This window comes from Hyperolius riggenbachi, chromosome 8 (assembly GCF_040937935.1).
Source record: "Hyperolius riggenbachi isolate aHypRig1 chromosome 8, aHypRig1.pri, whole genome shotgun sequence".
Lineage (NCBI taxonomy): Eukaryota > Metazoa > Chordata > Amphibia > Anura > Hyperoliidae > Hyperolius > Hyperolius riggenbachi.
The window spans coordinates 114,628,711-114,640,553 of record NC_090653.1 but is presented as its reverse complement, the minus strand read 5'-3'; positions in this window follow the sequence as shown (position 1 = coordinate 114,640,553).

Sequence of the window (11,843 nt, the reverse complement as noted above, 5' to 3'; positions counted from 1 at the left end):
TGTATATCTATGTATGTATGTATGTATGTATGTATATCTATGTATGTATGTATGTATGTATGTATATCTATGTATGTATGTATGTATGTATGTATGTATGTATGTATATCTATGTATGTATGTATGTATGTATGTATATCTATGTATGTATGTATGTATGTATATCTATGTATGTATGTATGTATGTATGTATACAGCACAGCACACACACCACACACCACACACCACACACCACACACCACACACCACACACCACACACCACACACCACACACCACACACCACACACCACACACCACACACCACACACCACACACCACACACCACACACCACACGTTTAGGAATTACATTAAAGACAGGTAGCAGTAAAGGCCTGGAGGTGCCTCGCCGGCCCCGGCTCGCGGTCCGCAGCGTCGGCACCCCAGGCCTGCGGCCTGGAGGTGCCTCGCCGGCCCCGGCTCGCGGTCCGCAGCGTCGGCACCCCAGGCCTGCGGCCTGGAGGTGCCTCGCCGGCTCGCGGTCCGCAGCGTCGGCACCCCAGGCCGGCGGCCTGGAGGTGCCTCGCCGGCTCGCGGTCCGCAGCGTCGGCACCCCAGGCCTGCGGCCTGGAGGTGCCTCGCCGGCTCGCGGTCCGCAGCGTCGGCACCCCAGGCCTGCGGCCTGGAGGTGCCTCGCCGGCTCGCGGTCCGCAGCGTCGGCACCCCAGGCCTGCGCATTTTCAGCTGCTTTTTGAGAATTCTAAAATAATGTAGAGAACTGCAGTGCGTTTTTTTAACTCTTGTAGTGCTTCAAAAGGACATTTTGTGCGGTCTGTTCAAATGAAACATTTGCTTCCTATTCTTTATTGCAGCTGCAGTAATGTTAATCTGCTGCTCCTCCCTCTTGCTATGGGATATCAGCCTCCACTGCTTGTCACCAGTGTTTCTCGCCTCTCAATCTCTCAATTGTACAAATCTCCTCCAACCTTGCTCCAGCATGCCAGAGTCATGGTCATATTAGTAAACAGTAATTACAGCCTGACTCACTGAACCACGTAGCGGCAGCAGCAGCCAGCTCTGTAAGGGTGAGTTCACATTGGGAGCACAAATAGTGAATTGATTTTGCGTCACACAATTTATCGTTTTTACTGTGATGTGAGTTCCGCTCAATAGAATGAGAATCGCTGCTCCCCCCATGCTAATGCCCAATAAGAAGTGGAAAAAAACTATGGACCACTAAAAGAAAGGCCTGTTTGTGTGACGAAATGGAGCTAAGATTAATTTGTTTGCTAAGTTGTATGGCCCTGCAGTGAGCTGTTAAAGCTGCAGAGTGTAGAAGTGTAAAAAATGTCCTGGTTGCGAGGGGGATGTAAGCCTGTAGTCCTCAACTGGCTAAAATGTTTGCTTTTGATCCCATGCAGTGACTCTATCTGGGTTTTTGGACACTTTGTGTCCTACTACACTATATTGTCTCTACCCACTCTTTTTGAACCAGACAATAAGGGCCTTCTCACAGTATAAAGTGTGTAGGAAGGGGTCAATTGTTTTCCTGTGCACTTGCACTTTGCAATTGTACAGTGTAATGATCCGCTCAGCTGGCTGCACAGGCAGACAGCTGTTTGACCATTCCTCTAGTCTGTGGGCTGCAGGTCTCTGGAAGAGAGACCTGTCTTTCCTTTGCAAGTTTCTGATCTGCTCTGCTGCTGAGGAATTTGCATACATTGGTTATGCAAATCGCCCTGCTAATTCCCTTGTAGGTTGGCAGTATAAAGAGCTATGTTTCCCAGAGTCCTTCGCTGGTCATCCTTCAGGGTTTTTTGAATCACTCCTAGAGTGTCAGCCATGCTATTTCTTGTCAAAGTTATCTTAGAGTAATTCTTGGGACTGCACTAGGCAGCTTCCCTAGTGCAGTTACAAGAGAAAACAATTCAAAGCGTGTTCCACTGCGCTCAATCAGTAGGTATATCCACATAAAGTCGTTAAGCCACCAATGAGTGCTGCTCCTGATTTACTCTGGGATAAGAGTAAGTGTGCTGGTGAAACAGAAAAAGGAAGAGGAGAGGAGCGCTCTCTGGTGCATTAACTTTTTTAATTATGCTTTCTCACACAAAGACAATTAAAAACTTACAATGTTAAAAATAATTCAGAGCATATCACAATATAGTGTATCACCGTGTCCAAGATGTAAATTCACCAATCTGGCCTCCTCCACACTATGGCCAGTAGATGTGGTAATCCGAGGATCAAGTAGCGCCAGCGGGATGGGGTACACAGGGAAGTCTGTATGGCTGATATTGTGGTAAAATCCCTCCCACAGTGTAATGTCTTGACCGTTGCCCTCTGAGAACCTCCGCCGCATTTGACACTTCTCAGGAGTTATTTGGTGTGGAAATCACTGATTCACAGCCAATACTGCTACAACAAGATGAGGGCGCTAAGCACGTTACACCACCTCATACATCTGAGTTAGGTGGCGATAGTATGGACGTAACGTGTGAGGAGGGGGATGATGAAGTACCTGGTGTTGGTGCAGTTGTGGAGGTGTCTGAGGAAAGCGAAGCTGGGCAGTAGGGATGCTCGCTGGATTCCGCGGAATTCTAAATTCTGCGATTCTGGTTGGAATTGGGCCGATTCCGGTGGTCGGAACGGAATTGCTGTACCACTAAAACGGAATTCCGCTGAAATTTACAGAATTAAAATGGACTTCCTCACCTATCTATTTTCCCTCCTCCCTGCCTCCCTCTCTCCCTCCTCCCGGACAGGGCCGGATTTCCAACCAGGCAACAAAAGCAGTCGCTTGGGGCCCCATTCAGAATCAAATGGGCCCTATCAGCACATAAACCAGCCCTCACCATCCTGTCAGCGGTGGCTGGATGGTGTAATGGTTAAAGGGACTCTGAGCAGTGCAGTAACTATGGAAAGATGCATATCATTTTTAAAGCTCTCTTTCTCCTCTTTCCAATGATATATAAACCGCCGACCTATGCATTTCAGTTTTCGCTATTTTCGTGATTGAAATCGCAGCCACTGCAATTTTGATCGCGAAAATAGCGAAAACTAAAGGTGTAGGGTGGCAGTTTATCTATCATTGGAAAGGGGAGAAAGAGAGCTTCAAAATGATCTTTCCATAGTTACATTGTATTACACAGGCTGACTTTTCTCCAAAGTCAGCAGCTCGATTCAGCACAATGCAATGAAATATAAGGAACACAGGGGGATATAATTACAAACATCATGCTAGTAGGTGTGAGGCTGTAATTAATTAGTTGTGTGCTTAAAGGCATACCCACAGGCACTGCTCGGAATCCCTTTAAGGGCTCTTCCTCTGACACAGGAGACCAGGGTTCGAATTTTGTCTCTGCCTGTTCAGTAAGCCAGCACCTATTCAGTAGGAGACCTTAGGCAAGTCTCTCGAACACTGCTACTGCCTATAGGGCACGTCCTAGTGGCTGCATCTCTGGCGCTTTGAGTCCGCAAGGAGAAAAGCGCAATATAAATGTTATTTGTCTTGTCAAATGATGCCGTGCGCTGCTGATTGTCTTCAGAGCCAGGCTCTCCTCCTAGGTCGCCCTCCTGCTACTGTGCGCTCTGCCACTGCCCACTCCTCCCTCCCTTCCCACAGAGAACCACAGCTGCAGCAAGAATGATAGCAGCAGATGGCAAACGCTCACTCACCTATCCATGATCCAAGCGATAGAGATCCCGTCATCTGAAACCAATCTGTCTCTTCTACAGTGCAGCCGCTCGCTCTGAACTTCCTGATTCTCAGATCAGACAGGAAGTAGTAATAGTAGTAGTAACAGAGCAGCAGCACTCTAGAGGAGACAGATGGGCTCCGGATGACGGGACCTCTATTGCTTGGATCGCAATAGGTGAATGTAAGTCATCTGGTGTTGTCATTCTCTCCCGCTGTGGCTGCCTTCTCTGCTGGACTATCGTATTCACTGGAATGGAGGCTGCATGGTGGCTGTCTAGTTTGGGAGGAAATCGGTTGTTCGGTGGTAGGGGTGGTTATGTAATTCTGTCTGGGGAACGGCTTCCGGTTTGGCGGTGTCCAGAGCTTTCTGCTATTTCCAGGCTGGAGATGCAGGGGGAAAGTGCTGCTGCTATGATATCTGGGGTGCCCCAGCCCCTGAGTGCAAATGTCCCAGCCATTCATCTCTCACTCTGCATTTTGCCGCTGCTATTCCCTGCATTGTGCACCCACAGAGGAAAGCGGGCTGTTGCCCATAGCAACCAATAGCTCGGCTGCCCCGGTGTGTGTGGCATGTTGCTGTGCAGCTGCATCTTCTGATTCTATTACGACATGATGGGGGGGCCCAAATCAGTTACTTTGCTTAGGGCCCCATTTAGCCTTAATCCGGCTCTGCTCCCGGAGGGAAGAGGGTCTCATCTTCCAGGGAAAAAAGCCAGCTTACATACCGTGTGTGAGAATTGAACCCAGGCTGGGCTGGGAATTGAACCCAGGTCTCAGTGTGTGGTAGGTATCTGACTTTTTTTTTTTTTCAATTAAAGTTTTAATTAGAGCAAGAAAATATATGTGAACACTTCCAAACAAAGTCAAACAGACTAAAGCAATGCAGGTTCAAAGCAAGTAAACATACATTCAATTCAATGAATACTGTATCAAGGAGTCAAAAAGTAGAAGAATAAGCTTCACATTAGTTTTCATAGTGAATCAATAAGGTATGATGCATAGGTAAAGGCTATATAGAATTATTCAAGTGATCATAGATGTTTTCAGTATATCTTGTAAGAAAGTGGGCGCTTTTCCCCGATTGCATCCAGGGAGAGAAATAGTAGACGAGAAATAGTTTAACAGAGTATAGAAAAAAGGAAAAGGAAAAGACGAGAGGTCAAGGTAAGCTTATTTTAAAACAATTAATAGTTCATAACATTTTTAAATTCTTGAGATTGCTGGAAATCCACCTAGATTGACCAAGTTAGAGTACATTGCTCAGACCTATCTTGTGAGAGAAGTATGTTGCGCTCCATAATTTCTATCGCTTTTATTCATTTTAACCAGGCCTTAGGAGTGGGTGGGTTTGTGGATTTCCAGTTGAGTGGAATTAATGCTCTTGCAGCATTTATCAGATGGATTGTGAGGGATTTTTTGTATGACCTGACCGATTCGCGAGTGTCATGAAGTAGAAAAACACTAGGTGAGAAATCGATTTTTTCACAAATGAATTGTTCCATAAGACTATCAATTGTTGTCCAAAAGGGTGTGCTCAATGGACATGACCAGAAAACATGAAGGATGGTGCCTGTGCCAGAGCCGCAGCGCCAACATTTGTCTGGGACTGAGGGGAATATTTTGTGTAGGTTTTGGGGTGTTCTGTACCACCGAGTTATAATCTTGTAGCCAAGCTCTTGCTTGTTTACATTTAGTGACCCCTTGTGATTAAGTGAGAAGATTTTCTCCCATTGTTCCTCGTCAATGTCTTTTCCAAGATCTGATTCCCACTGAGCCTGAAATCTCAGCTTGGAAACTCCTGGCTGTGTCAAAAGTAGTTGGTCGAGTAGAGCTATCAAATGTCTAGGGGTGGTTGCAGCGATAATGAGGTTTTCGAAGTCGGTGAGAGGTTTAGTCCAATTGGAAGTGCGTTGTCTTAACCACTTGCCGACCGCCCACAGCCGATGGGCGGCGGCAAGGGCTGGGCCCAAACAACCGCAATACGCTTATCGGCGGCGGCAGGCGTGGTTTTGCGGCGAACGCATCATTCATGATGCGATCAGCTGCCGGCGACAGGCTCCGCCCCCTTGCGCAGTAACCCGCTGGCCATTCGGATGCGCCGGTGGGTTACTAGCTACTGGATTGCCGCAATACCAATGTATAATATGCTTTGTAATGTATACAAAGCATATTATACAGGCTGCCTCCTGCCCTGGTGGTCCCAGTGATTGAGGGACCACCAGGGCAGGCTGCAGCCACGCAGGTAAGCACCCAAGCACACTGATCTGCCCCCCCCTTCCCTCTGCCCACAGCACCCCTCAGCCCCCCCCCCCCACCCACCCCTCAGACCCCTGTTTGCACCCAATCACCCATCAATCACTCCCTGTCACTATCTGTCAGAGCTATTTTTTGAATTTGCCCCTAAACTGCCCCCTGGGGACTCCTGATCACCCCAATAGAAGAAAAAGACTGGGTCTCCACCTGGATAAATGCAATTGTAGCACTATTTTATTGCACCATAGTGACAAAACAAGACGTTTCGGCCAGCAGGCCTTTATCAAGTGTTACCTGATCACCCCCACACTCTCAGATCCTCCCCAGACTCCCCAGTACCCCCCCCGTACTGTATACATCTATCCTCCCCTGTAATCACCTGTCAATAACCCCCTGTCACTGCTACCCATCAGATCAGACCCCTATCTGCCCCCAGGGCACCCAATCACCTGCCCACACCCTCAGAACGACCTTAACCCCCCCCCCCCGGACCTCCCCCTCCCCCTGTGTACTGTATACATCTATTCTCCCATTTAATCACCTGCCAATCACCCGGCAATCATCCCGTCACCACCTGTAACTGCCTCCCATCAGATCAGAATCAGAATCAGAGTTTATTTCGCCAAGTACAACGGTGGATTGTACCCGGAATTGGTTTTGGCGCATACAGGGTTGTTGATGAAAAATAGCACGGTTAAGCATGGTACATACGTAGACGTGGGACAAGCATACATAGGACAACATTACAGTTTGTGCGTACATTTAAACAGAGCGTCATATACAGTTAAGCATGGTACATAAGTATAAACAATAAAAGCAAAAACAAAAGCAAAACAGAGAGCATTACAGCATACACGTACAGTTAACGTAATTCAAACAGAACATTACAGCATTCACGTACAATTAACGTAATACAAAACATGGCAGAAATACACTGATAGCAGGAGCAGAAAAGAGTGGGAGAGCTGATATGAGCGCTGCCATTTTCGGCACTGGACGCTACACAGCGACACGCTCCCAACTAGACAGGTGCTACCGATTGCCCACAAAAAATAGAGAGGATAGTGAAAGAGAGAGAAGGGATAGCTAGAGAGAATAAGGAAGGAGAACAATGAAAGTGAGAGTGGGGACCCTTGGGCAGTGCGGTGTGACTGGATAGCGTCCCGTTTGGCTGGCTATGCCGCAGTGATGTGAGATGGAGCTGGTGGTTGCTCGGGCCCTGCCATATGCTGATGGTTGCAAAGGGCCATGCAGCCGGGGCCTATTTAGTGGAGCAGGGAACAGCGTGGTGGAGCAGGGAATGGCAGCCGAGGGGCCCAGAGGTCGCCAGCAAGTTCAGCCTGCACAGAGGACAGAGAGAGCAACCAGCATGGGGGCTCACCTGGGCAGTAGCAGTGTTGTACTGGAGTCCTTTGATCTGCCCTGCAGAAAAACAGGGCTGCCCATCTCTCTCTTGCTGAGCACTGAGGCCTCCTGCGTGTGCTGCATTGGCTCCAAAACCCCCGGCGGCGGTGGAGATCCCGATGCAGAGGTCCGGACCACGTGGGTGGCAGCTGCCGACGGTGCGGGAGTGACGACAGTGCGGGAGCTCCTCTGGCCCGGCGAGCAGCAGCAGCATGGGGAGGAGGGTGGCAAAGAGCCCTGCAGTGCCTGGTCCTACGGTCTCAGCTGACCCCAGGCCGGCAAGCACATGGGTGATGGTGACGGACAGCGGTGCTCGGCTCTGATGACTTCAGGCTGGCAGGCAGCCCGCTGCAGACCGGGTGTAACGATCCGCTCAGCTGCCTGTGCAGGCAGGCAGCCTTTTGATCATTATTCAGGTCTGCATGCTGCAGGACTCTGGAAAGAAGACCTTCTGTCAGTTTTGCAGCTTGTGCTTGCTGAGGAATTTACATACGTTGTCATGCAAATTGCCTGGCCACATTCATTGGAGGCGTGTACTATAAGTACTATGTGTGTCCCACAATGCTTCGCTGCTCATAGAGGTTTGTTCCTGCTGGACTCACCTGGAGTGTCAGCCACTCAGGAGAAGTAGTATAATGTGTTTTGGGGTGTATTTTTACACATACCCATGCTGGGTGGGAGAAATCTCTCTGTAAATGACAATTTTTTTTTTTTATTTTAATTTTTTTTGACACACAATTGTCCATTTACAGAGAGATTTCTCCCACCCAGCATGGGTATGTTTAAAAATACACCCCAAAACACATTATACTACTTCTCCTGAGTACGGCGATACCACATGTGTGACACTTTTTTGCAGCCTAGGTGCGCTAAGGGTCCCAACGTCCTAATCACAGGTCATTTTGAGGCATTTGGTTTCAAGACTACTCCTCACGGTTTAGGGCCCCTAAAATGCCAGGGCAGTATAGGAACCCCACAAGTGACCCCATTTTAGAAAGAAGACAACCCAAGGTATTCCGTTAGGTGTATGGTTCATAGAAGATTTTATTTTTTGTCACAAGTTAGCAGAAATAGATTTTTGTTTTTTTTTTCAGTGTCATTTTCCGCTTACTTGTGACAAAAAATAAAATCTTCTATGAACTCACCATACTCCTAACGGAATACCTTGGGGTGTCTTCTTTCTAAAATGGGGTCATTTGTGGGGTTCCTATACTGTCCTGGTATTTTAGGGTCCTTAAACCGTGAGGAGTAGTCTTTAAACCAAATGGCTCAAAATGACCTGTGAAATCCTAAAGGTACTCATTGGACTTTGGGCCCCTTAGCGCAGTTAGAGTGCAAAAAAGTGCCACACGTGGTATTGCTGTACTCAGGAGAAGTAGTATAATGTGTTTTGGGATGTATTTTTACACATACTCATGCTGGGTGGGTGAAATCTCTCTGTAAATGGACAATTGTGTGTAAAAAAATAAAATAAAAAAAAAAATAAATAAAAAATAAATTGTCATTTACAGAGATATTTCTCCCACCCAGCAATAGTATGTGTAAAAATACACCCTAAAACACATTATACTACTTCTCCTGAGTACAGCAATACCACGTGTGGCACTTTTTTGCAGCCTAACTGCGCTAAGGGGCCCAAAGTCCAATGAGCACCTTCAGGCTTTACAGGGGTGCTTACAATTTAGCACCCCCCAAAATGCCAGGACAGTAAATGCATCCCACAAATGACCCCATTTTGGAAAGTAGACACTTCAAGGTATTCAGAGAGGGGCATGGTGAGTCCGTGGCAGATTTCATTTTTTTTTTGGTCACAAGTTAGCAGAAATGGAAACTTTTTTTTTTCCGCTAACTTGTGACAAAAAATAAAATCTTCTATGAACTCACTATGCCTCTCAGTGAATACTTTGGGATGTCTTCTTTCCAAAATGGCATCATTTGGGGGGTATTTATACTATCCTGGAATTTTAGCACCTCATGAAACCTGACAGGTGGCCAGAAAAGTCAGAGATGCTTCAAAATGGGAAAATTCACTTTTGGCACCATAGTTTGTAAACACTATAACTTTTTTACCCAAACCAATAAATATACACTGAATAGTTTTGTTTTGTTTTTTATCAGACATGTAGCACAATACATTTGGACAAAAATGTATACAGATATGTTACTTTGACAAATTTTATCACAGCCAGTTAAAAAAATCCATTTTTTTTGACAAAATTCATGTCTTTTTTGATGAATATAATAAACTAAAACTCGCAGCAGCAATCAAATCGCACCAAAAGAAAGCTGTATTAGTGACAAGAAAAGGAGGTAAAATTCATTTAGATAGTAGGTTGTATGACCGAGCAATAAACTCTGAAAGCTGCAGTGGTCTGAATGGAAAAAAGGCTCTGGTCCCTAAGTGGTTACATTTAAAAAGTGTCTGATCTGGAAGTATTGCCATTGGGACAGTTTTACGTCTTCGCTCATGGCAGACATTTGGGAGAAGGACTTTACTATGTCTTGATTGAGAAGTCCTTAACTCTGGGGCAGCAAGCATCTGGCCAGTTCATCAGGAAGGGGATATCAGAAGCAATCCGGAATTCTGGGTTGTCTATTAAGGGCTCAAGTTTGCTAGGGTGGGAGGGCCCCAGACCAAGAGAGGGCAGACTCCGTCTTAGGGCTTTGATTGAAGCAATTATCAATGGATTGCCCAGTTGAGTAAGGGTTTTAGCTGGAGAGTCTGTCCATCCAATGGTCTGCAGTGTTGCCAACCGCCCGTAAATTTACGGGCAGCCCGTAATTTTGGATACAAATTAAGCTGCCCGTGAATTCCGTAAGGAATTCAGCAGCGCCGATCGGCCGCCCGCTCTGTTGCAGGACAGCAGCACAGTGGAGGAAGAGCTGTGGGCAGCGGTGGAGAAGGGGGGCAATCTTAACCCCCCCTTCTCTCACCTTAGTGCTCTCCCTCCCTCGCTGACTGTCCCCCTCCTGACGAGTGACTTACCTTCCGTCTCAACCCTGCGCCGGAAGTTCTGCTGCTCTGGTCTGGACCAGACCAGAGTAGCGGCAAATCATCCCGTGCCGGCGACAAGAGAAGATGCAGGTAAGTTTCGCTCACTGCCGCCTGCCACTGCCAGTCACTCATCTGCTGGACACATATACATCTGGCTACATCTACTGGGCACATATACCTCTGGCTACATCTACTGGGCACATATATACCTCTGGCTACATCTACTGGGCACATATACATCTGGCTACATCTACTGGGCACATATATACCTCTGGCTACATCTACTGGGCACATATACATCTGGCTACATCTACTGGGCACATATACATCTGGCTACATCTACTGGGTACATATACATCTGGCTACATCTACTGGGCACATATACATCTGGCTACATCTACTGGGCACATATAACCCTGGCTACATCTACTGGGCACATATACATCTGGCTACATCTACTGGGCACATATACATCTGGCTACATCTACTGGGCACATATAACCCTGGCTACATCTACTGGGCACATATAACCCTGGCTACATCTACTGGGCACATATACCTCTGGCTACATCTACTGGGCACATATACCTCTGGCTACATCTACTGGGCACATATACCTCTGGCTACATCTACTGGGCACATATACCTCTGGCTACATCTACTGGGCACATATACCTCTGGCTACATCTACTGGGCACATATACCTCTGGCTACATCTACTGGGCACATATAACCCTGGCTACATCTACTGGGCACATATACCTCTGGCTACATCCACTGGGAACATATAACCCTGGCTACATCTACTGGGCACATATACCCCCTGGCTACATCTACTGGGCACATACCCCCTGGCTACATCTACTGGACACATATACCCCCTGGCTACATCTACCGGGCACATATACCTCTGGCTACATCTACCGGGCACATATAACCCTGGCTACATCTACTGCGCACATATAACCCTGGCTACATCTACTGGGCACATATAACCCTGGCTACATCTACTGGGCACATATACCCCCTGGCTACATCTACTGGGCACATATACCCCCTGGCTACATCTACTGGGCACATATACCCCCTGGCTACATCTACTGGGCACATATACCCCCTGGCTACATCTACTGGGCACATATACCCCCTGGCTACATCTACTGGGCACATATACCCCCTGGCTACATCTACTGGGCACATATAACCCTGGCTACATCTACTGGGCACATATAACCCTGGCTACATCTACTGGGCACATATAACCCTGGCTACATCTACTGGGCACATATAACCCTGGCTACCCATGGGCACATATACCTCTGGCTACATCTACTGGGCACATATACCCCCTGGCTACATCTACTGGGCACATATACCCCCTGGCTACATCTACTGGGCACATATACCCCCTGGCTACATCTACTGGACACATATAACCCTGGCTACATCTACTGGACACATATAACCCTGGCTACATCTACTGGGCACATATACCCCTGGCTACATCTACTGGGCA